At 37.5% G+C, this 24,829-nt stretch overlaps 1 pseudogene; it reads right to left on the reverse strand.

The window, feature by feature from the left end:
• Positions 1-346: 346 nt before the first annotated feature.
• On the reverse strand, positions 347-24,829 carry LOC127527104 (G2/M phase-specific E3 ubiquitin-protein ligase-like; annotated as a pseudogene).

The following is a 24,829-nucleotide window of genomic DNA, read 5'->3' on the forward strand; positions in this document are numbered from 1 at the left end:
ATTAGCTTGATATTTATTTACTGTATTGAACATTGTTATTAATATCAGCATTAAAGAAAGCTACACTAATAATCATGTAACAACTGTTATTTTGCCATGTTTCAGTAAACAACATTTATCTCCAAGTTCAGAAAAGAATCTTAGAACTTGCATGTGAAAAATATTGAATCCTGTTTTGATTCTCTCAAAATAAAGTTTAAGATCAATTTCCAAGCAAACGATACATAATTTGTTTAGTCAAAAGCAAACATACCTAAATTTAGCAAAATATATATTCCTGTCTTGTTTCTTTTTTATTTACTTGTAAAATATTGCAATACAAAAGACTATGTATAAGACCAATCAACTTAGAATCAAACATTGGTCTTTCACTAACACATGTTAAATATACTGTATTATACAACAATTGACAACAGTAGTAGAATTGAGAACTGGTTTAAAAAAATAACTATTCTTTTCCAAATCCCTGAGTATTGCAAAATGCAAAGTTCATTTTTGCTTTAAATTCCTTATACGTTGGGTAAATGGGCAGCCTAAGACAGTTTATGCATGTGTTTGACACTGGAAGCAACCCTGAATGTGCAGCACCATAATGATGCAGAAATTCAATGGATGGTTCCGGGAAGAAGCCACATGGTGGGATACAGTCAGCACCTGTAGCAAATATGAGTATCCCTTCCATTGTGGTTGATGTCTCCTTTTCTGAAAAAGAAAAAAAAAAGTTAAAAAGAAAATGAGACACTGTCAAGGCAATCATCACCAAACATGCATAAAGTGCATCTCTTCACTGTAAGTATAGTTCAAAATCACATGAGCTTTTCCGGTGCACCTTTGCAGCCATGACTGTGATGCCAACTGACAGTAGGGTCTACATCAAATCTGCTTAACTAAATTAACAGCAATTTTAACATTGTTGACTGCAGCAATTGTTTAGAACAGAAACAGACATACCATTATTTTGTAACATCATTCGAATTATTTTGAATTCTTTCCCTATATAAAAAATGAATTTTTAAGTGTCAAAAGTTTGAAATAATAATTATAGGGATGCCTTTTAAGACTTCTAGCCAAAAATTCAAGTTTTGATTAATAGAATACATACAGTATTTAAATCATGTGTCACACTTATAAAGGTCCAAAAAAGCAAGGAAATTATACCTCCTTATTTCATATTATGGTGCTTAGGGCTAATTATTACATAAATTTCATTTGCTTTGTTCATTAAATCAACATTATACCAGTGGACGTAATATTCTACTAAGTTATTTCTCTACACATTGTCTATTGTAAAGACAGAGATATACACTCTTACTTTCCACATCCAGTAAAAAATCCCTCCAAAAAGCAACAATGGAAAGTTCCACTGTCTTCTTATTGTTTCCTTCAGGAGAAAAGCGAACTTTAAAGAGATCATCCATTTTTTCTGCGGTTAGCTTTTTCAGGTTTGTGACAAAAAAAGGAACAAAGATTGTGGGATATGTCTGAATTTGCTGCAGGAGACCAAGTGTTTTTAGTCCCTCACGGAGTCTAAAATGAAAAAAAAAACACCAAAATGCTACTCTTAAAATAAAGGCACTGAATTAATGGTGAACCTTCCAAGAATCTGCAATACTGCCACAAAGACTACATTTATTATTTTTTACAAGTGTCATTTTTAATTAGGTGTGCAAGCACCATAAGATTTTTCTGCTTTCACTTTTTCTGCTTTAATTTTTCTTCTACTAGATTTCATCAAGCTTCCTAAACTTTGACATACATGAATTGAATCCAAAAAGTGAAGCAAAACTGAAAAAGATATCGAAATGGAAAGCTAGTCTGGAAGCAAATGTACTACCCACAAGCTAAATGCAGGAGATTGCTGATAGTAAAGGAGAAGATAGGTGGAAGCATGTCCACGTGGCATGAGTAGCAGGGGGGTTATTAGAAACCAATTCTAACTCAAGGTTTGATGAAAGAAGGTTTATAAAAGATCAAGTGGCATTAAAGGTACTGTGCAGGTGGCAACGGAAAGAAAATGTCTATTTAGATACCAGCAACAGAGTTTTCTTGCTTCTTAGGTGACATGTTGAGTGAAGGTGGTGGGTGAGAGGTGTGTGAAAGAAATTTCTTGAGCTGTCCCCCATTATGATCTTCTAAATGGGTTGCTCTGGAATGGAAAGGTAAAGTGAAGGGTACAGTTTACGAAAGGTGTGTGAGGAGTTGTATAGTGACATGGCTAGGTAACGTGTTAGTTAATACATAGGCATGAAATTTACCTTTCAAATGGTCCTCTTACTCGATTAATAACTTGGTAATGCAGAATATCTTTCAAAAGTAATTATTTTTCATTCAATGAATTTACTGGCCTTAAACAACCAGCAAAATGCAAGTAGCCCTCGTGTTCTTTTATTGCAGTTCTGAGTTCTTCAACTGTTGATGAACTTGCAATCTACATGTATGTGAAAAAATACAGAATTACATGTCAGGTTTAGTGCCTTGGTTTGGTAAATTAATCATTTGTCTGGAAAACAGGCCTTCCCTGACAGGATTTAACAACAGTACCACCATATCATAAAAGTGCAACTTCACCTGAAGGACACATGTACACCTTTAAAAATGTAAGCATTCTATCAAGGTTTAAATATTCTGTTTCATGGGTGTTGATATCTCTTTTTCACGCATAAGCTGCATATGCCATGATAAAAAATGAAAATAAAATAAAAATGGCCAAATGTTCCATTCTAGCTTTATAAAGAAAACTAGAGGGGTGGGAATTCTCATACATAGAACAGTTCCATTTGTAGGATCAGATGTAGTGTCGGACCCTGAAGGGAGATATGTGATGGTCATGGGCAACTTATATAACAGTAAAATGATTCTGATAAATGTTTATGCACCCAATGTTGATGATAAGGAATTCATGCACAATCTATTTGCATCCATTCCCAATGTGAACACTCATAAAATTATAATGGCTTGGGACTTTAACACTAGAATTACCAGAGCCTACGAAAAAACTCGTAAATCCGTCCCACCTTAAATCGCGTCTTAAATCCGTTTGCACCTCTCCGCCAGAGTCCTTTGTCATCTAAATGTGCTGATAAACAAAAGCTACTAGCAGCCAGCTATTCCATCCCCCCACCGACTTAGAATGAACTTCTCCTAGCTCAAGCCTTGCCTTGATTTGATTACCTGGGATTGAAGTGGAGTTTTACAGTGGAAATAATTCTAGCGTTATTTGGAATACACGCATTTCATGTGTGTTCCATTTCTATAGTAGGCTGTGCAAACACATTTTTAAAACAGAAACGTTTTTCATATTCTAATAGTAAATGACAAAATGTAGGCATAAACTATATAACGTATGAAGCCTGAAGTCCATATATCAAAGAAACACTTTCAAAAAAGGTACAAATAAGAGAACACGTGCGCTTTTCTTCAAAAGTATAACTGCACAAAAAAAAAAGCCGCGTTAGCATGCCACATTGACACACTTACTATAACTGCTGCGGTGGTGTAATGGTATCAGCTCCTGACTGGGGATCAGAGGGTGGCGAGTTCGATCCCGCACGGCTCCACTTCGAGAAATGAACTGCTCTTATTCTTACAATCTTAGAATAACAACATAAATTTGATTTCAGTCTGTAACAGCCGGTGTAACTTATGATACTGGTAAAGGTTAGCTTTTTTTTTTTTTTTTTTTAATTCACTTTTCATTCTCGCAGTCGCATTCAGAATCAATCCATACAATCCCATCTGACACAGCTGGTTTCACATAAATAAAAGTGCACTTTTATTCAAGACTATAACCGAAGAATAAAGAAAGCAAGTTACAGTTGGTGGTTGATACGACAGCTTGCGTCGTGCAATGTTAAGAACTGCTGATTTTCGATCCGTGCTATATAAAATCATCACATTCAAATATTAACAGTTCCCACACACCCAAGGTCCGCCATTCCTACATTTACGACATGTGTACTTGTTGCAGTGTACACACCTCTCTGTGCTATGGTTCCTATTACAGTGAATGAGCACCTGACACTGTACTTTCTTCCCTGGGGGAAGCTGAGGTCTTAGAACGGAAGTTTGTTGATGCTGTATCATCTTTTCTTTTTCCATCGCCTTTTCCTGTAAGAAGCGACGACGAAGTTCCTCTGCAAGGTGAGCCATGAACACTCTTCTTTTCTCAGTGGACCCCGTGCATGCCTTATACAGTATGTGTGCGTTCATCGCTGCTAGGTCAAGGATGTTGTAGAACACAGCAACCGGCCACCTGCGTGTTCCTGTTTGCACTGAACAAGCACGCGCCTTCTGGCCCATGATGTCAACGCCACGCTGGGGAAAAAAGAAAGACAAATATATGTGACATTTTGAAGAAATCATTTTATCACCAGAATAGCACCAGAATACTTCGTCACACTAATATCTGTTTCATTAGCATACCTTCATGTGGTTGTAGTCTGTGACCGTGTTTGGTTTTTTTTTTTTTTTTTATCTTGCCCAATCTCCACATCATGGTGCATTGTGCTGAGAATGCAGACAGACTTCATCTTTTTGGGCACATACACTGTCAGCATGGCACTGGGAGATCTAAACACCAGCGTGGAGAATTGTTCGTGTACTGAACTGACTTTAGCTGCAGGTGGAAGTTCCCGTCGCACTTTATTCATGGTGCCAAGCAGAGTTGTATTGCGGTGCAGCAGTCTATTAGCCAGCGAAAGTGACATGAAGAAGTTGTCTGTTGTTACGGTTCTGCCTTTTTGGATTGCGGCAGATTTGGAGACAAAGTACATGTGCAATGCCACTCCTTATTTAGGAAAAGATCCCAGTCGTCCCACGGGAGAAAGACTTTCCGAGTCTGTGGTCATAAAGCTTATGGAGCCATTTCTGGACAAAGGCAGAACCGTAACAACAGACAACTTCTTCACGTCACTTTCGCTGGCTAATAGACTGCTGCACCGCAATACAACTCTGCTTGGCACCATGAATAAAGTGTGACGGGAACTTCCACCTGCAGCTAAAGTCAGTTCAGTACACGAACAATTCTCCACAATGGTGTTTAGATCTCCCAGTGCCATGCTGACAGTGTATGTGCCCAAAAAGATGAAGTCTGTCTGCATTCTCAGCACAATGCACCATGATGTGGAGATTGGGCAAGATAAAAAAAAAAAAAAAAACAAACACGGTCACAGACTACAACCACATGAAGGTATGCTAATGAAAAAAATATTAGTGTGATGAAGTATTCTGGTGCTCTTCTGGTGATAAAATGATTTCTTCAAAATGTCACATATATTTGTCTTTCTTTTTTCCCCAGCGTGGCGTTGACATCATGGACCAGAAGGCGCGTGCTTGTTCAGTGCGAACAGGAACACGCAGGTGGCCGGTTGCTGTGTTCTACAACATCCTTGACCTAGCAGCGATGAACGCACACGTACTGTATAAGGCATGCACGGGGTCCACTGAGAAAAGAAGAGTGTTCATGGCTCACCTTGCAGAGGAACTTCGTCGTCGCTTCTTACAGGAAAAGGCGATGGAAAAAGAAAAGATGATACAGCATCAACAAACTTCCGTTCTAAGACCTCAGCTTCCCCCAGGGAAGAAAATACAGTGTCAGGTGCTCATTCACTGTAATAGGAACCATAGCACAGAGAGGTGTGTACACTGCAACAAGTACACATGTCGTAAATGTAGGAATGGCGGACCTTGGGTGTGTGGGAACTGTTAATATTTGAATGTGATGATTTTATATAGCACGGATCGGAAATCAGCAGTTCTTAACATTGCACGAAGCAAGCTGTCGTATCAACCACCAACTGTAACTTGCTTTCTTTATTCTTCGGTTATAGTCTTGAATAAAAGTGCACTTTTATTTATGTGAAACCAGCTGTGTCAGATGGGGTTGTATGGATTGATTCTGAATGCGACTGCGAGAATGAAAAGTGAATTAAAAAAAAAAAAAAAAAAGCTAACCTTTACCAGTATCATAAGTTACACCGGCTGTTACAGACTGAAATCAAATTTATGTTGTTATTCTAAAATTGTAAGAATAAATGCAGTTCATTTCTCGAAGTGGAGCCGTGCGGGATCGAACTCACCACCCTCTGATTCCCAGTCAGGAGCTGATACCATTACGCCACTGCAGCAGTTGTAGTAAGAGTGTCAATGTGGCATGCTAACGCGGCTTTTTTTTTTTGTGCAGTTATACTTTTGAAGAAAAGCGCACGTGTTCTCTTATTTGTACCTTTTGTGAAAGTGTTTCTTTGATATATGGACTTCAGGCTTCATACGTATTATAGTTTATGCCTACATTTTGTCATTTACTATTAGAATATGAAAAACGTTTCTGTTTTAAAAATGTGTTTGCACAGCCTACTATAGAAATGGAACACACATGAAATGCGTGTATTCCAAATAACGCTAGAATTATTTCCACTGTAAAACTCCACTTCAATCCCAGGTAATCAAATCAAGGCAAGGCTTGAGCTAGGAGTTCATTCTAAGTCGGTGGGGGGATGGAATAGCTGGCTGCTAGTAGCTTTTGTTTATCAGCACATTTAGATGACAAAGGACTCTGGCGGAGAGGTGCAAACGGATTTAAGACGCGATTTAAGGTGGGACGGATTTACAAGTTTTTTCGTAGGCTCTGGTAATTCTAGTGTTAATTGTGTTTTAAATCCACTCTTAGATAGGACTCCTGTGACGGGGGGACGACATCTAATACTGCAAAGATAATTACACAGTTTTTGAATGATCACAACTTATCAGACCCCTGGAGGTTTCTTAACCCAAACTCAAGAACATATTCGTTCTACTCACCAGTGCATTATAGCTACTCAAGAATTGATTATTTTTTTATAGATAATAATTTCCTGCCTACAATTAAATCATGCAAATATGACACAATTGTTATCTCTGACCATGCCCCTCTAGTCTTGGAGCTAAAATCAATAAGCCCCTCACACTCACCTCGCAGATGGCGTCTTAACCCTCTTTTATTGGCAGACGAGAACTGCACAGAATTTATATCCAAACAAATCAGCTTCTTCCTAGAGACAAACACGTCCACAGAGGTTTCTGCAGGAACACTCTGGGAAACTCTAAAGGCCTTCTTAAGAGGACAGATTATTTCATATCTTTCCCACAGAAATAAATTAGAAACCAAGAAAGTGTCAGAGCTAAGAAATGAAATTACTAGAATAGATGAAGAACAAGCCAGGCGTCGAAATGAAGTTCTCCACAGGAAAAGGCAGGCCCTACATACAGAACTTAACATCTTAACAACTAAAGAAACTGAACAACTTATTTATAAGTCTAGACAGCATTACTATGAACACGGAGAAAAAGCTAATAAGCTTTTAGCTCAACAAATTCATAAACAAGAAGTTCACAATGCAATACCAGTAATCACCAACAAAAATGGAGAAGAAATCATCGACCATAATAAAATAATGCACACATTTAGAGATTACTATAAGTCTTTATACTCCACTGAGCCCAAAGAATACAACACACAATCTAATGCATTTCTGGATACTTCACAGATACCACAAATAGATGCTTTAAGTGCTGAGGTACTGGATAAACCTCTAACGCTAACAGAATTACTAGACGCTATAAAGTCACTACAAAGCGGGAAATCATCAGGCCCTGATGGTTACCCCATAGAATTTTATAAGAAATTCTCCACTCAGCTAGCTCCCCTCTTATTGGCAACATTTACAGAAGCTAGAGACAACCAAATACTACCTCAAACATTTCGACAAGCATTAATCACCGTCTTTCCTAAACAAAATAAGGACTTGTTACAATGTGCATCATACAGACCAATTTCACTGCTGAATAATGATGTTAAGATACTCTCAAAAATCCTAGCTAGAAGGATGGAGAAAGTGCTGCCCTCGGTAATATCACAAGATCAAACTGGATTTATTAAAGGCCGACACCTATCTTCAAATCTCCGACGCTTGTTTAATGTTATATATTCACCAGCAAAATCAAACACCCCAGAGATATTACTATCATTAGACGCAGAAAAAGCATTTGATATGATTGAATGGAATTACCTTTTCACTGCATTGGAGAAATTTGGGTTTGGCCTGAATATTTGTGCTTGGATCAAACTACTGTATACCAATCCAGAAGCTTCAGTTTGTATTAATAACATTTGCTCAGACTACTTTAAACTAGAACGTGGTACCAGACAAGGATGTCCCTTGTCGCCACTGTTGTTTGCAATCGCTATTGAACCACTGGCGGTTCACTGCCGAAATTCTTATCAGATAAAGGGGATTGTCAGAGAAGGACTGGAACAGAAAATTTCTCTATACGCAGATGATATGGTCTTATATATATCAGACCCAGAAAACACTGTCCCCGCTGTTTTAACAGCACTAACAGAATTTCAAAAGATATCTGGTCTTAGAATTAATCTGAATAAAAGTATACTCTTTCCAGTGAATTCACAAGCATATAATATTAGATTAGACACCCTACCTTTTACCATAGCAGATCAGTTTAAATACCTAGGGGTAAATATCACAAGTAAACATAAAGCTCTTTATCAACAAAATTTTGGCGTCTGTATGGGAAAAATTAAGCAAGACTTGCATAGATGGTCAACCCTTCATCTCACTCTAGCCGGAAGAATTAACATTGTTAAGATGAATATCCTTCCTAAACTTCTCTTTTTATTTCAAAACATTCCAATATATATCAATAAATCGTTTTTTAAACAGTTAGATTCAATAATAACCTCATTCATTTGGAACTCAAAACACCCACGTATCCGAAGAGCGACCCTACAAAGACCTCAGGCAGAAGGTGGCATGGCTTTACCTAATTTTCAGTTTTATTACTGGGCAGCAAACATACAAGCCATAAAAACCTGGACACAAACAAATGAACATACACAGGCTTGGTCCGCAATAGAAGTAAAATCCTGTAGTACTTCTTTATATTCCCTGCTCTGCTCTCCAATAAATGAAAGTTATCGCAAATATACTAATAACCCAATTGTGCTTTACTCACTCAGAATATGGAACCAAATTAGACAGCATTTTAAGATGGAAAATCTTTTATCAGTGGCACCTCTGCAAGAGAACCACCTCTTTCAACCTTCGCAAGTATATCCAGTTTTTAATACCTGGAAAAGTTTTGGGATTAAAATGCTCAGAGATCTTTATATAGACAACATATTTACATCTTTTGAACAATTACGTTCAAAATTCAACCTCCCAGCTACACATTTCTTTTACTATCTTCAGATTAGAAATTTTGTTAAACAGAAATTGCCTGATTTCCCCCACCTTGCACCCTCCACAATGCTGGAAAAAATACTGCTCAATTTCGAGGAAACAAACACTATTTCCGCAATATATAAAATCTTATTAGAGTCCCTACCTTTCAAAGATCCAAGAGGACATTGGGAAGAAGATCTCTTAATCAATATATCAGAAAAGGAGTGGAAGGTAGCAAAGCAGAGAATTCACTCGAGTTCTATATGCGCAAAGCATAGAATTATTCAACTAAAAATTATATATCGAGCCCATCTGTCTCGCTTAAAACTGTCCAAAATGTTTCCAGGGCAGGATCCAACCTGCGAGCGCTGCAACCAAGCTCCTGCCTCACTGGGTCACATGTTTTGGGCCTGCACTAAACTAACATCATTTTGGAGAAAAATTTTTAAGTGCCTCTCAGACAGCCTTGGTATCACAATCCCTCCTAACCCATTAACAGCTGTGTTCGGTGTTCTTCCAGATGGACTTGAATTGGAGAAGGACAAGCAAACTGTGATTGCATTCACTACACTTTTGGCACGCAGACTTATTTTGTTAAATTGGAAGAATCCTAATTCTCCTCTTATAAGTCAGTGGGAAACCGATGTTTTATATTATTTGAAATTGGAAAAAATCAAATTTTCAGTTAGAGGATCTGTACAAAATTTTTTCAAAACATGGCAGAATTTAATCAATATTATTTTAGAATAAGAGAAATAACTATTATCGCATTTAACTCCCTTCTCCATCTCTTATTTACATAGATATTTACTTCTCCCTTTCTTTTGTTTAATGTTGCTTTATTAAAAAGCCTAAAGTAATTTTCCTTTAGCTAAGCTCTCCTTCTCAGGGGTGGGGTTTGATTAGTCTTCAAATTTGTTGGGTTATAAATTGATCTGTTTGTATGGAATGATTACAATGAAAATTAATAAAATAAAAATATATAAAAAAAAAAAAAATTAGATACCTTTTGGATAGTATTAGCCACTTCAAAGTCAGCTACATCTTCCAGTTTTGGTGTCACTGATTCTGGTCCATGTATCAATGAATAAAAAAGTATTTTTGAAAAAAAACCAGGGCTCGGCCCACCATGAATCACTGACACAGCAATCATTCTGCCTGCTTCATAATAATAATCTTCTCTGAGTGCTGTCAAGTAATCAGCAGAGAAAAGTTTAATCTGAAATATGCAGTTCTTTGTAAGTATTTTAATTTAAAAGTAACACAATTGTTATAATTCAAACATATAGCATTCTCAATAAGACACTACAGCATATTTAATCAAGCAATATAAAAAGTAGCATTAAACTAATAAGAATCTATATATATAATTCACTAAGCAGCCGACCATGGCACGCAAGACAGAGACAATGGGATATGCACATCAGAGCCACGCCCGCCAACTCACAGAGCCTCGCCCACCAACAATTCACTAAGCAGCCGACCATGGCATGCAAGACAGAGACCATGGGATATGCACGACAGAGCCACACCCGCCAACTCACAGAGCCTCGCCCACCAACAATTCACTAAGCAGCCGACCATGGCATGCAAGACAGAGACCATGGGATATGCACGACAGAGCCACGCCCGCCAACTCACAGAGCTCCGCCAACCAACTCTAAGACCATGGGATACGCACGACCGCGTCCATCCTCGCAAATTGTTTTACATGCTGCATACAGCGATTCCCATCCGCAACAAACATGCTTCTTCTTAGATGGTCCTGCAGGAACGGGGAAAACCTTTGTCTACAAAAACCTGATTCATACCATACTAAGAGCATAGTGTTTTTGTTGACTTGCCTGCATGACTGTTACCAGCATTCACCGCAATGTACCGCAATGAGTGTAAAACTATCGCAGCTGCTACCTCACAAACTGTCCTTATTCCCCGGATTTCCCTGACCCCATCAGATTCAAATTTGCCTTTTACTTTTACATGCAGACAATTTCCTGTTAGATTAGCCTTTGCAATGACAATTAATAAGGCACAGGGCCAAACTTTAAAAAAGATATGCCTCTATCTGCCAACTGTAAGACCATGGGATACGCACGACAGAGCCCCACCCGCCAACTCTAACCCTCGTCCCGCATCATGGGATACACACGACAGAGCCCCGCCCACCAACTCTAACCCTCCTCCAGCGTCCACCCTTGCTCTCGAGGCATGCACACTGCCTGCTCATGTGCCCGCACGCAACACCTCACCAAACACCGCCTCAGTCACTTTCGTCTCTGCTACAGTCCACATACACCTCTGAGCCACGTTGACTTTTCATTGTTCTTTTCGGTTCCGGCTGCTTTTCTATATATAATCCACCAAGTCGAGCACTTACTGTCGCCAGTTGCATTAACAAGTAACCTTTGTGGCGTCACATACATGTTCTTACACTGACGACAAAGATGAGAGCTCTTCCTGAAGAACAAAATTTCGCAAAATGGCTCCTCGATGTTGGAGACGGGAAAAACGGAATATCTGTGACATTGCCTTCACATTGTTTTCCTTTTATTTCTGATCCCGTTCAACAACTATATGGCGACATCGGCTTCTCAACTGTCACTCTGGAACAACTCAGCACGCGAGCTATATTAAGCGTCACCAATGATGAACAAGTGCTGAAAATTATCCCTACCGACGAAGTGACTTTCACCAGCGGTGACTCCATCGTCACAGACGATCCTGCAGATCAACTTTCATTCCCCGAAGAATTTCTTAATAGTCTTACTCCCACTGGCATGCCTCCGCATAAACTCAAAATTAAAATTGGTTCAGTCATCATGCTTCTCAGAAACCTCCTGCCAGCAAAAGGTCTCTGTAATGTCACTAGACTTTCTGTTACCAGCATTCACCACAATGTACTGGAGTGTAAGACTATCGCAGCTGCTACCTCACAAACTGTCCTTATTCCCCGGATATTCCTGTTAGATTGGCCTTTGCAATGACAATTAATAAGGCACAGGGCCAAACTTTCAAAAAGATATGCCTGTATCTGCCAAAACCAGTTTTCAGTCACGGACAATTGTATGTTGCTCTCTCCAGAGTTCCATGTTTTCATTCACTCACAGTCGTATCCTCAAACCCACCCCATTTGGACAACTGTGTCTTTCAGGAAGTGTTCACCCATCAATAAATAATTATGCGGCGTATGCTACGCTGTGGGTTGGCTACTACTTAAAATTTCACATACCAGCAGAATTCAGTGACAAGGTTTTGGAAGTTGATGGGCCTTCAAAAAGACATGATTGTTCTAGATGATGCATAAGAAGTTGTAGAAATTCTCTTCTTGGTCCACCAAGGTCAATGGCCTCCTCCGATTTTCCAAAATCATCAGAGAATTTTACAGAAAGGCTGTTGTATGGACTAAATGTTTTTCTTCTAAACCCTCTTATGGCCCCATCCCATACATTATGGTGATTTATATGTAGCTTTGATGTTGAGGATGTAGTAATCTTTTGAGCCAATTCTTGCAGACTATCACAAGCTGTCTTTTCTACTTGACTGCTCCTTAAGAAAAGAAAAAGAAAAATACAAATTTAGAAAGTAATAGTAATATATTCTGTAAACAAACATAGCACTTTTTCCACAACCTAAATAAATACTACACTACAAGATAATGCAGCTGCGCCCTGGGATGGGCTGGCACCCTGCCCGGGGTTTGTTTCCTGCCTTGCGCCCTGTGTTAGTTGGGATTGGCTCCAGCAGACCCCCGTGACCCTGTAGTTAGGATATAGTGGGTTGGATAATGGATGGATGGATAATGCGGCTTATTCCATTTCTCTGGTTTTCCTACCACACGCCAAGAATATGCCCAAAATCTTGAGTTGACTGGTGACTCTGAATCAGCCCTGGGTATGTGTGCGACACCCCATCCACCTGCTTTATGAACGATGCTACTAAAACACACGTTGGCTCAGGCAACCCTGAGCTGGATAAATCAGGTTAATAAATTGATGGATGGAATTTTACTCCCAGATAGTTACTAACTTCACATAAAATGTTATCATAAACTTACAGTAATTTATTAACTTCTAGTACACTGTAAAGGCATACATTTTAAAATTCAGAAAATACACATTATTTGCAATGACTTTTTTATTTCAAATGACATACATCATTTGGTCTTCCAAGCTGGCATATATAGCTACATTGATGTCATCTGAATTCACAGAGCTGTCATCATCATTTGGTAACCACTGGACATAGTTTGCATAAGCATTTTCAACCATCAAAGTGTGCACATTTTCAGAAATAATTGTTGAAACTTGTGGCTCTTCAGTACAGGATGTAGTGCTGGAGGATAAGATAAAAAATGGATCATGACCAATATTTGTTGAATGGTCTCCACTTATTTCTGAACAAACTGCAATACTACAATTGATGTCTGATGCAGCTGAAGATTTTTGATGCAAAATTGTTGGTTCAAGCAATGCAGCATCACTGACTGTTAAGGTTATTTCATCACTGTCTTGAATGTTTATACTATGAGGGCTTTGGGCATCAGAAATATAAACTTCATTTACAACTCTTTGCGCAGAATGTGTTTCTGTTTCCGGTTTAGACTGTAGTGCACTGGTTATGCAGTTTTCTGAGTCTACCATGATATCCTCATTTTCGCTGTCTGTAGTACATTCCTAAAAAACAATAATAATAATAATGAAATTCAAGTTGCAGAATTGAATTATTAATATTAGTTATTACTGTATATCCATTCATTCACTAGTTCAGAAAAGAGGCCTGTAGACTTTACAGCACTGTGCCAAAGGCATATTTTGTTCTTAACTATTACAAGATCTTTTGCCATCATAAAAACAAAACTAAAATATCACACAACTCCTATATGATAGAACATTGACAGCTTAAAGAGAAAGCAAATCTTTACTCACAATCAATGCCTTTGGTGGTCTGATGTAAACAGCTTTCTGGTGAAACACTTTATGTATCATCAATCCATTAAGTTGCTGTGTTTCAGACAATGTGGGTTCAACTAGTTTGTTTCCACATCCCATTAAAATCTGAAAAATAGACAGTAAAAAAAGCACAATTTTTAACTGTAATATACTGTAGACTATAGAAATATTTACAAAGTTAACATTTATATGCCTGTTTGTTAAATGAATAAGTCTGCCAAATTATATATACACTTTTATGTCAAATTAAACTATTCCATGTGTGCTAATGTGGAACAAACTTCAAAAGCAGTAGAACTCCATCAATTACCTACTATTTTGTCCTTTGAACATAAAAATAACAATTAATTTTTAAAGTTGAAAATGACCACTAAGGAAAGGTCTGAGGAAAGGAACACCACAGTGATGAGATCAGGACCAGTAAAGAAAACCTTTTAACTCCAGTAGCACTGTGCCCCAAACTCACTTTACAGTATACAGGGAAAAATGTGACACTAAGTTAAAAGTTGTGATTTTGAAAGACAACTCAGTTACTGCATTTTACTGAGCAAACTGTATAAAACACATACCTGACATCTGATGGTATTTTTCCACAGAAAGCTTCACAATTTTTTTCCTTTACAGTTGTAGAATCCCAGTGCTTATAAAACTCGAATGTACTCAAGATGTGCCCACTTTCATACAGTATCTGTTTGCTGCTCTGTTTTAACACTTTATCATGCATTAGATTTGGAAGCATCTTTGTGTAAAGCTGGGTGTGAAATATTTGGTGTTCTTGACCTATATATACATACAAACATACATTAATTATACTTTAATGTAGTATTCTGATCATTTTCTTTCCACAAATATAACAAACCATGCAGCATATATGCACTGTAAATGAAAATACTTGCATTATTACACAGCTTATATACTGTAGATATGGCAGTCCTTCCTTTGAGCATATCAAAAAAATATAACATTGCATTTTTAAAACAAGTTTATTGTTTAACATATTTTAAAATACTACATAATTCATTTAAATAATTCAGAAGCCAGATTAAACAACCTGTGTTGACGTTCCCATTAAGAATCATATAAAGCAATTTATTTTGAGGAATACAGTCACAAAATTCATAGCCTACCCAATTTGTTTTGTATAATTCTTCTAAAGATAGATGTGAAACAATATTAGATATTATCAACCTCTCACAAAAGGTTACAGTATATGCTTATTTCACAAAAAAAATAAGCATTAACATGACTGTAGGCATTTCACCTGTATGCAAATTACAATTTTCAAACACAGAGAATACTTTTAGTGTTCTGAAAGAATATTTTGGTAAAGGTTGTTTACTCAAGTCTGTCAAACAGTTGGGAATACATTCAGCATTTATTTTGATGTCCAATAAGGAATGCTGTCTTTTCTTTTTTTTTTAATACATTTAATAAATCAAACCTAAAAAACCAAAGCCAAAGCTATCTAGGCACAACCAATTTACCTCTTGGCCAGCACATTCCAGAATGGCGCCCTTCTTCAAAAAAAATTGTGTTTCACTTGATCTCAGTGAATGGAGTAACTAAACCACATGACAAATTTCAGTATAGAGTGTATACATTTCACTATAGAGTGTATGCATTTCATTATACAGTGTGTGTGTTTCAGTATATAGTAAGCATTTAAGTATAAAGTGTATGCGTTTTAATATAAAGTGTAGCAGTTTTAGTTTACAGTGTATGGGTTTCACTGTAAAGTGTGTGCATTTCAGTTTAGAGTGTATTCATTTCAATACATTGTGTATGTGTTTCAGTATGCAGTGCAGGAATTTTAGTATAGTATATGTGTTTTACTATATGGTGTATGGATTTCAGTATAGAGTATAGGCTTTTCAATGTACAGTGTATGCAATTCAGTAGGCAGTGTATGCGTTTTAGTACACTATGTATGTGTTTCACTATATAATGTACGAGCTTCAAGGAACAGTGTATACGTTTCATTAGATAGATAGATAGATAGATAGATAGATAGATAGATAGATAGATAGATAGATAGATAGATAGATAGATAGATAGATAGATAGATAGATAGATAGATAGATAGATACTTTATTAATCCCAAAGGTAAATTCACATACTCCAGCAGCAGCATACTGATACAAAAAAAAAAAAATTAAATTCAAGATTGATAACAATGCAGGAAAAAACAGACAATAACTTTATATAATGTTAACGTTTACCCCCCCCCGGGTGGAACTGAAGAGTCGTATAGTGTGGGGGAGGAACGATCTTCCCAGTCGAGCAGGACAGTGACATCAGTCTGTCGCTGAAGCTGCTCTTCTGTCTGGAGATGACATTGTTTAGTGGATGCAGTGGATTCTCAATAATTGATAGGAGCCTTTTGAGCACCCATCGCTCTGCCACGGATGTCAGACTGTCCAGCTCCGTGCCTACAATAGAGCCTGCCTTCCTCACCAGTTTGTCAAGGCGTGAGGCGTCCTTCTTCTTAATGCTGCCTCCCCAGCACACCACCGCGTAGAAGAGGGCGCTCGCCACAACCGTCTGATAGAACATCTGCAGCATCTTATTGCAGATGTTGAAGGACGCCAGCCTTCTAAGGAAGTATAACCGGCTCTGTCCTTTCTTACACAGAGCATCAGTATTGACAGTCCAGTCTAATTTATCATCCAGCTGCACTCCCAGGTATTTATAGGTCTGCACCATCTGCATACAGTCACCTCTGATGATCACGGGGTCCATTAGGGGTCTGGGCCTCCTAAAATCCACCACCAGCTCCTTTGTTTTGCTGGTGTTCCGGTGTAGGTGGTTTGAGTCGCACCATTTAACAAAGTCTTTGATTAGGTCCCTATACTCCTCCTTCTGCCCACTCCTGATACAGCCCACGATAGCAGTGTCGTCAGCGAACTTTTGCACGTGGCAGGACTCCGAGTTGTATTGGAAGTCCGATGTATATCGGCTGAACAGGACCAGAGAAAGTACAGTCCCCTGTGGCGCTCCTGTGTTGCTGACCACAATGTCAGACGTGCAGTTTCCGAGACTCACATACTGAGGTCTGTCTTTAAGATAGTCCACGATCCATGCCACCAGGTATGAATCTACTCCCATCTCTGTCAGCTTGTCCCTAAGGAGCAGAGGTTGGATTGTGTTGAAGGCGCTAGAGAAGTCTAGAAACATAATTCTTACAGCACCACTGCCTTTGTCCAAGTGGGAGAGGGATCGGTGTAGCATGTAGATGATGGCATCCTCCGCTCCCACCTTCTCCTGATATGCAAACTGCAGAGGGTCAAGGGCGTGTTGAACCTGTGGCCTGTGGTATATATGGTGTAAGCATTTCAGTATGCAGTGTATACGATTCAGTATATTGTGTAAGCATTTCAGTGTATTGTGTAAGCATTTCAGTATGTAGTGTAAGGGATTCAGTATATTATGTAAGCATTTCAGTATATTGTGTAAGCATTTCAGTATGTAGTGTATGCGATTCAGTATATTGTGTAACCATTTCAGTATGTAATGTATGCGATTCAGTATATTGTGTAAGCATTTCAGTATGTAGTGTATGCGATTCAGTATACGATGTGTTTCAGTATGAAGTGTATGTGTTTTAGTATATACTGTAGTTTAAGTGCTTCAGTATGCAGTGTATGCCTTTCAGTATGCAGTGTATACCATTCAGTATGCTGTGTAAGCGTTTCAGTATAGAGTGTATACAGAGATGACAATGATTTATGTCCTAAACGGCACTCCATAGAGAATGTACATGGCTTTACACCAAGTTTAGTTTTTATACATCACAATGTGAGCGTGGAAACAGGTGTACGCAACATTTTTGTGCATACACACAGTTTATACATGATGCCCCAGGTCTGCAAATGAGGCACTTTTTAGGAAAAGACAGGCTTTGCAATCAGAATTCAACCATTTGACAACAAAAGAAATGGAACAAGTCATTATTAAATCGCAACATCATTACTATGAACATGGAGAGAAAGCTAATAAGATCTTAGCTCTCCAAATCCACCACCATGAAGGTTGGCAATATAATATCAGTAATCACCAACACAGAAGGAGATAGAATCATTGGCCAAAAAAATATAATGCACACATTTAGAGACTACTATAAGTCCTTATATTTTACTCAGTTTAAAGAATACAAGATGAAATCTAACACGTTTTTTGATACTTTTTGGATACCACAGCTAGATTCTTTCAGTGCAGAGTGGGAAAACACCAGCTCCTAATGGCTGCCCTTTTATTAGCAACATTTATAGAAGCCAGAGACAATAAAATTTTTACCTCAAACTTTTTGCCAAGCTTTAATTGCCATTTTTCTTAAGAAAAATGTAGGACTTTTTACTATGTGCATCATACAGAAAAGTCTCATTTCTGAATAATGATGTTAAGATACTCTCCAAAGTCCTAGCTAGAAGGCTTGAGAAAGTCCTCTCTTTAGTAATATCACAAGACCAAACCGGATTTATTAAAGGTAGACATTTGGTTTCCAATATTCAATGCCTATTTAATGTAATATATTCACCCATAAAGTCTAACACTTCAGAGATCTTATTATCCATGGATGCAGAAAAAGCATTTGATATGATTGAATGGGATTACCTATTCACCACTTTGCATAAATTTGGGTTTAGCCCAAAGATATGTGCATGGGTAAAATTACTGTATAACAGTCCAGATGCTTCAGTTTGTATTAACAACAATATTTCAAACTAGAACATGGTACTAGACAAGGATACTCCTTGTCACCACTGCTATTTGCGATCACCATTGAGCCATTAATGCATCAGAGATAAAGGGGATTTTCAGCGAAGGACCTGAACAGAAAATATCACTATACAGTATAGAGATGATATATCAGACCCACAAAATTTTGTGCTGGTAGCCCTAACTGTACTAGTAGAATGTCAAAAGATATCTGGACTAAAAATTAATTTGAACAAGTGCTTTTTACAGTGAATTCTCTAGCAAACAACATTAGATTGGACACATTCCTTTTTATCATTGCAGATCAGTTTAAATATCTAGGGGTAAACATCATAAGCAAATATAAAGCTCTTTTTTAAACAAAATTTTGCTGTTTGCATGGACAAAGTTAAATAAGACATGCATAGACTGTCTAACCTTCATCTTAATTTTGCAGGGAGAATTGACACTGTCAAGAAGAATATCCTCCCTAAGCTTCTGTTTCTATTTCAAAACATCCCCGTATACAATAACAAATCATTTTTTAAGAAATTAGATTCAACCATAACCTCATTTATTTTGAATTCAAAATATCCATGCATCCAAAGGGTAACCCATCAATGACCTAAATCAGAAGGTGCTATTGCTTTACCTAATTTTTAATTTTATTACTTGGTGGCAAACATACAAGCTATAAAAACCTGGACATTGACACAAATAGTTGAACACACACTAGCCTGGTCTCCAATAAAAATGAAATCCTGCTTTACTTCTTTATATTCCTTGCTTTGTGTCCCAGTAAACACAAGTTATTGTCAATATACTAACGACCCAATTGTCGTTCATTCATTCAGAATATGGAACCAATGTATGAAGCACTTCAAGTCAGAGAATATTTTATCTGTGGTACCTCTACATGATATCCACCTTTTTCCACCATCTCAAACTTACAGTTTTTAATGTTTAGAAAAACGTATGGGTTTAAATCATTTAGAGATATGTATATAAATAATGTATTTGCATCCTATGAACCATCAACACAATGAAGTTTCCCATCAACACAATTTTTCCACTATCTCCAAATTAGAAATTTTGCTAAACGAAATCTGCTAAATTTTCCTTACCTCCCACCCATTTCTCTTCCAGAAGAGATACTGATCAGCCTTGAAGACTCAGACAGCATTTCTATAATATATAAAACTATTTTAAAGTCCCTTTCTTTTAAAGGTTCCAGAATAATGTGGGAAAGGGATCTCTTACTCTCGTTTCAGAAAAGGAGTGGAAAGCAGCCTTGCACAGAATACACTTTAGTGCCATATGCGCAAAGCATTCAATTATTCAACTTAAATATTTTTATTGAGCACATGTATCTCGTTTGAAATTGTCCAAAATGTTTCTAGGGCAAGCTCTAACCTGTGAACGTTGCAATCAAGCTCCAGCTTCAATAGACCACATGTTTTGGGCGTGTACCAAATTAACATCATTCTGGACAACAATTTTTAAACGCCTATCAAACATCCTTGGTGTTACAATCACTCCTAATCCATTAATAGCTGTGTTTGGTGTACTTCCAGATGGGCTTAAAGTGGAAAAGGACAAACTGATTATAACTGCCTTTAATACACCCCTAGCACAGAGACTTGTCTTACTCAACTGGAAGAATCCTAACCCACCTCTTTTAAGGCAGTGGGTAACTAATGTTATAAATTATTTGAAATTGAAAAAAATCTAACTCTCACTTAGAGGATCTGTTCAAAACTTTTTAAAAACCTGGTAGGATGTAATCAATAACATTTTAGAATAAGCATTTATATTGGAGAGAAAGACTCCTTCTCTCTTTACTACTCTCAAAAGTTTTACTCTGGCTGTTGGACTTCCGCTGTTTGTAGTGGGGGTGGGTTGAACTGAATTTAGTTTTGTTACGTTTGGCTTGATTGTATGGAATGTTACATGCTTTTAATAAATTCAAATAAAGATAAAATAAATAAATCGATGAGCTAAATAATTTAGAAGAAAACAAGTACCCATATATGAATATTTTTTGTGTAAAGTTAATTTTTAAGTAATGTTATGACAAAAATAGTAAGATGACATGCAACAGAATGGTCAGTAGCTCATTTGCTGTCACATTTCCTTGAGAAATCTTAGTGCCAATACAGTGCTACAGCTGCCCAACCACATAGCCATCTCAAATAGGCAATGACATATCAATGTTTTTAATTTTGGACATATGAAGTGTGTTTTTAAAGCTTGTTGATTAAAAGTGGCTTGAAACGTGCAATAATTTGTGTTTAGTCGATTAACAGATATAGTTTTTGATAAAAAATAACTGTCTTTTTATAGCATTCTGAAAATCTCAAAGTACATCACTTTAACTGAAGAAATTAATAGAACAGTTAACTGTTAGTATAGCATCAAAAAGTTTTCCATAACCTGTAGAGAAAATGAACCAACCTTTCACATTAACTTTTTATCATCTTCACTGCAGAAGGAAGGATAAACCTGTACACATTATCAATAACAATGGAGGGATGTACAAACAAAGTTAAAAACATTATTGTAAAAAATATTTAAAATCATTAACAGTTTTTAAAATTGCTTTTTGCTCTTACAACAAGTCCAATAAATAGGTATTTATTGTAAATCGCATATGGGTTCTCCAGAAAAAATACACTTTAGATACATAAATATCTATTGCATCACTAAATAAATAAAAAAAATAAAACTGTCCAATAGCATAATATTTTTAGATAGATTGACAGATAGAAGAAATATTATTTTAAAGTAAACAAAACATGCAGCAGATTGTGATCTTTTAACACTAATGACCTTTTCAGACCTCACTGCTGCTTTTGATATGGTACATCATGACATTCTTTTGTTTAGACTTGAGAAATGCTCTTGCATGGTTTAAATCGTACCTTAACAATTGACAGCAATTTGTTGATTTTCGGTAATTTTAGGTCTGACCCATTTTATCTGTTCCAGGGTGTTCCTGAAAACTTTATCAGACTGAACAGTAATAAAACTGAGTCTTTAATTTTTTCATCTCTTGGCACTTTAAAGAAAATAGACAACGTATTAGTAAAAACCCTGGGCTTTATTACATCCTTGTCTGCACAGGTTAAATATCTTCATGTTATTCTAGATCATACACTTTCCTTTGATCCTCATATTAATAATTTTACCAACATTGCCTTTTTCCACCTTATGCAAATCTCACGGCTGTGTCCATTGCTCTCTGATACTGCATATGAAACACTTATTTATGCTTTTGTCACCTCACAACTTGACTATTGCATAGTGACATACCTCACTTCACCTCTGTTTTCAAATCTAAACTTAAAACCTATCTTTTTAATATTGTTTTTTGTTGTTCTTATTAATTATTGGACTGTTCGATTTTTTGTATATTGTTATACAGTGCCCTTGGGTACTTTGAAAAGCGCTTTTAAATAAAATGTATTTATTATTATTATTATGATTTGGACTCACTACTAGAAACCAGAATACAAAATTAAAACATCCTCATTGTGTTAATCAAATTCACTTCAGAACTTTATTCTAAAGTGCTCGCACTTTTGGTAAATCTATTTTATATCCAAGTATATTATAACCTTTATCAAAACATTTTATGTAAACTGAACATTTGAAGGGTAGTTCAAGTTGAGTGGCTAAATTAGACCAAGAAGCATGCCACTAGCATAGATAACCTTCTTCAGTTCAGTGAGAACTAAACATCCTGGAATGAACCAACATCATCTACAATAGCAGCTGCATTTTATTTGTGTATTATATTAATAAACATGACTGTTTATTTAGTCTCTCCCTTAATACCCATTGAATCAAAGTTCTGCTATGCTATCCTGGTATGCTATCTGTACCTTACGTTATGTTCTGTCAAAGTGAGCACTGTTTTCTTGCTGGACTGATCTCCTGCTGCACATGTGTTGTTGTACCATTAACTGTCATTAGCGGCATTCACATTGAAGTGTGCAGAAATTGTTAAGCTCATCTGCCACAGAGCTAGTAGTTGCTTTATAGTCTATTATTGTCCACAGACCTTGCTATGTGCTCCTAGGATAAGACTGCACAAAATGACACTTTACTTTCTCTCCATATTGTGACTTTCATGGCTCTTCTTAGATCGTAAGGCCAATTGGTTATCATCCACACTCCCAGATACAGTACAATGAAATATTGCTTGGAGCAAGGCTATAGATGCCGTAGATAAAAGTATATGAGTACTGTAGATAATAAACTAAGTAAACTATGAGAAGCATAGTTACTATTAATAGTTCCAAATATACGTACACAGAGTAAAAGCAAAGGTAAACATGCAAGCATAAATAGATGAATAATAAATGAAGTCACAAATAAAGTAAGTCACAGTGAAGAATACAGTCAGTGTAATGATCATGAGTTCCACATGTGTCGTGTATAACCGTGTGACTATGTGTGGTTGATGCAGATATTCAGTTCAGTCAGTTGTGGTTTCTGTTATAGAAAGGGGCAGTGATCGCTGTACATTTAATAGGGTGATTGCTTTGGGGTAAAAGCAATCTTCTTGTAGTTAGGGCATGCAGGGCTCTGAAGTGACTGCCAGAGGGCAGAGGAGTGAAAATGCTATGGCCAGGGTGGGTTGGGTCATGTGTTCTTTGCTTTTCTGCTGCAGTGGGTAGCAAAGATATCTTCCAGTGATGGTAGCTGAGGGCCAGTAATTCTCTGAGCCATTTTGATGATACACTGGAGGGTCTCCCTGTTTTCAGAGATGCCTTCAGAGTATCATGCTGTAATGTAATATGTGATAATAGACTGTATGATGCACCTGTAGAAGTTGACCAGCAGCTGTTGTGGGAGTTGTGCTTTCTTCAGGCTCCTCAGAAAGTGAAGCATCTGAATACCTTTCTTGGCCATTGTTGTCATGTTTATTGTCCATTACAGGTCCTGGCTGATGTGGACTCCTAAGAATCTGAAACTCTGGACTGTCTCCACCCTCTCACTGTTAATGCTTATGGGATGGTGACCACTGTAGTTCAGTCTCTTGAAGTCCAGAATCAGTTCCTTTGTTTTCTTGGAATAGAGTGCAAGGTTGTTGTTCTGGCTCCAACTCTACAGATTCTCGACTTCTTCTCTATAGGCTGCTTCGTCATTATTGGAGAATAGGCCTATCACTGTGGTGATGTCTGCAAACATTATTATGATGTTAGTATCATGGGTAGGGTTGTAGTCGTTGTAATGGAGAAATGAAGAAGGCTCAGTACACAGCCCTGTGGTACCCCAGTGTTCAGTGTTACTGTTGAAGAGAAATGCTTACCCATGCGCACAGTTTGTGGTCTAATAGTGAGAAAATGTAAATTCCAGTTACATAGGTGTGAGTTGAGACCCAAGTTGTTTTTTTTTGATAGCCATTTTGTTAGGGGCGATGGTGTTGACACCATCCGCACATAGCTGTCCCTGTGCTCCAGGTGTGATAGAGTAGTGTGAAAGGCAAGTGAGGCAGCATCCCCAATTGACCTGTTTGCCTTGTAAGAAAAATGGTATTGGTCCAAAGACAAGGTCCAAGGTGGGGATGTTGTTCTTAATGTTTCTGAGGACAAGTCATTCAAAGCACTTCATAACAATAAGGGTCAGAGCCACAAGGTGATAATCACTCAGGGACCTCACCACTGCCTGTTTTGGGATAGGAACAATTGTAGTGGATTGGAGGCAAGTGGGGACAGCGGCCTATTCTGTCTCTAAAGAGATATTAAACAGGCTGGTGAACAATGCTGTCACCTGTTCTACACAATGCTTCAGGGCCCTTCCAGGAGCCCCATCAATGCCAGCTGCTTTATTAGGGTTAATGTGGCTTAGAGGTCATCTCACATCATGTGCATTCAGTGGCAGAGTGCATAATGGGGCCTCTTGCTGGGTTAGTTTGGTGAAAGGTTTGTTGCTATCCTTGTCAAACTTGTCAAAGGTCAT

This window comes from Erpetoichthys calabaricus, chromosome 3, assembly GCF_900747795.2.
Source record: "Erpetoichthys calabaricus chromosome 3, fErpCal1.3, whole genome shotgun sequence".
NCBI classification, from domain to species: Eukaryota; Metazoa; Chordata; class Cladistia; order Polypteriformes; family Polypteridae; genus Erpetoichthys; species Erpetoichthys calabaricus.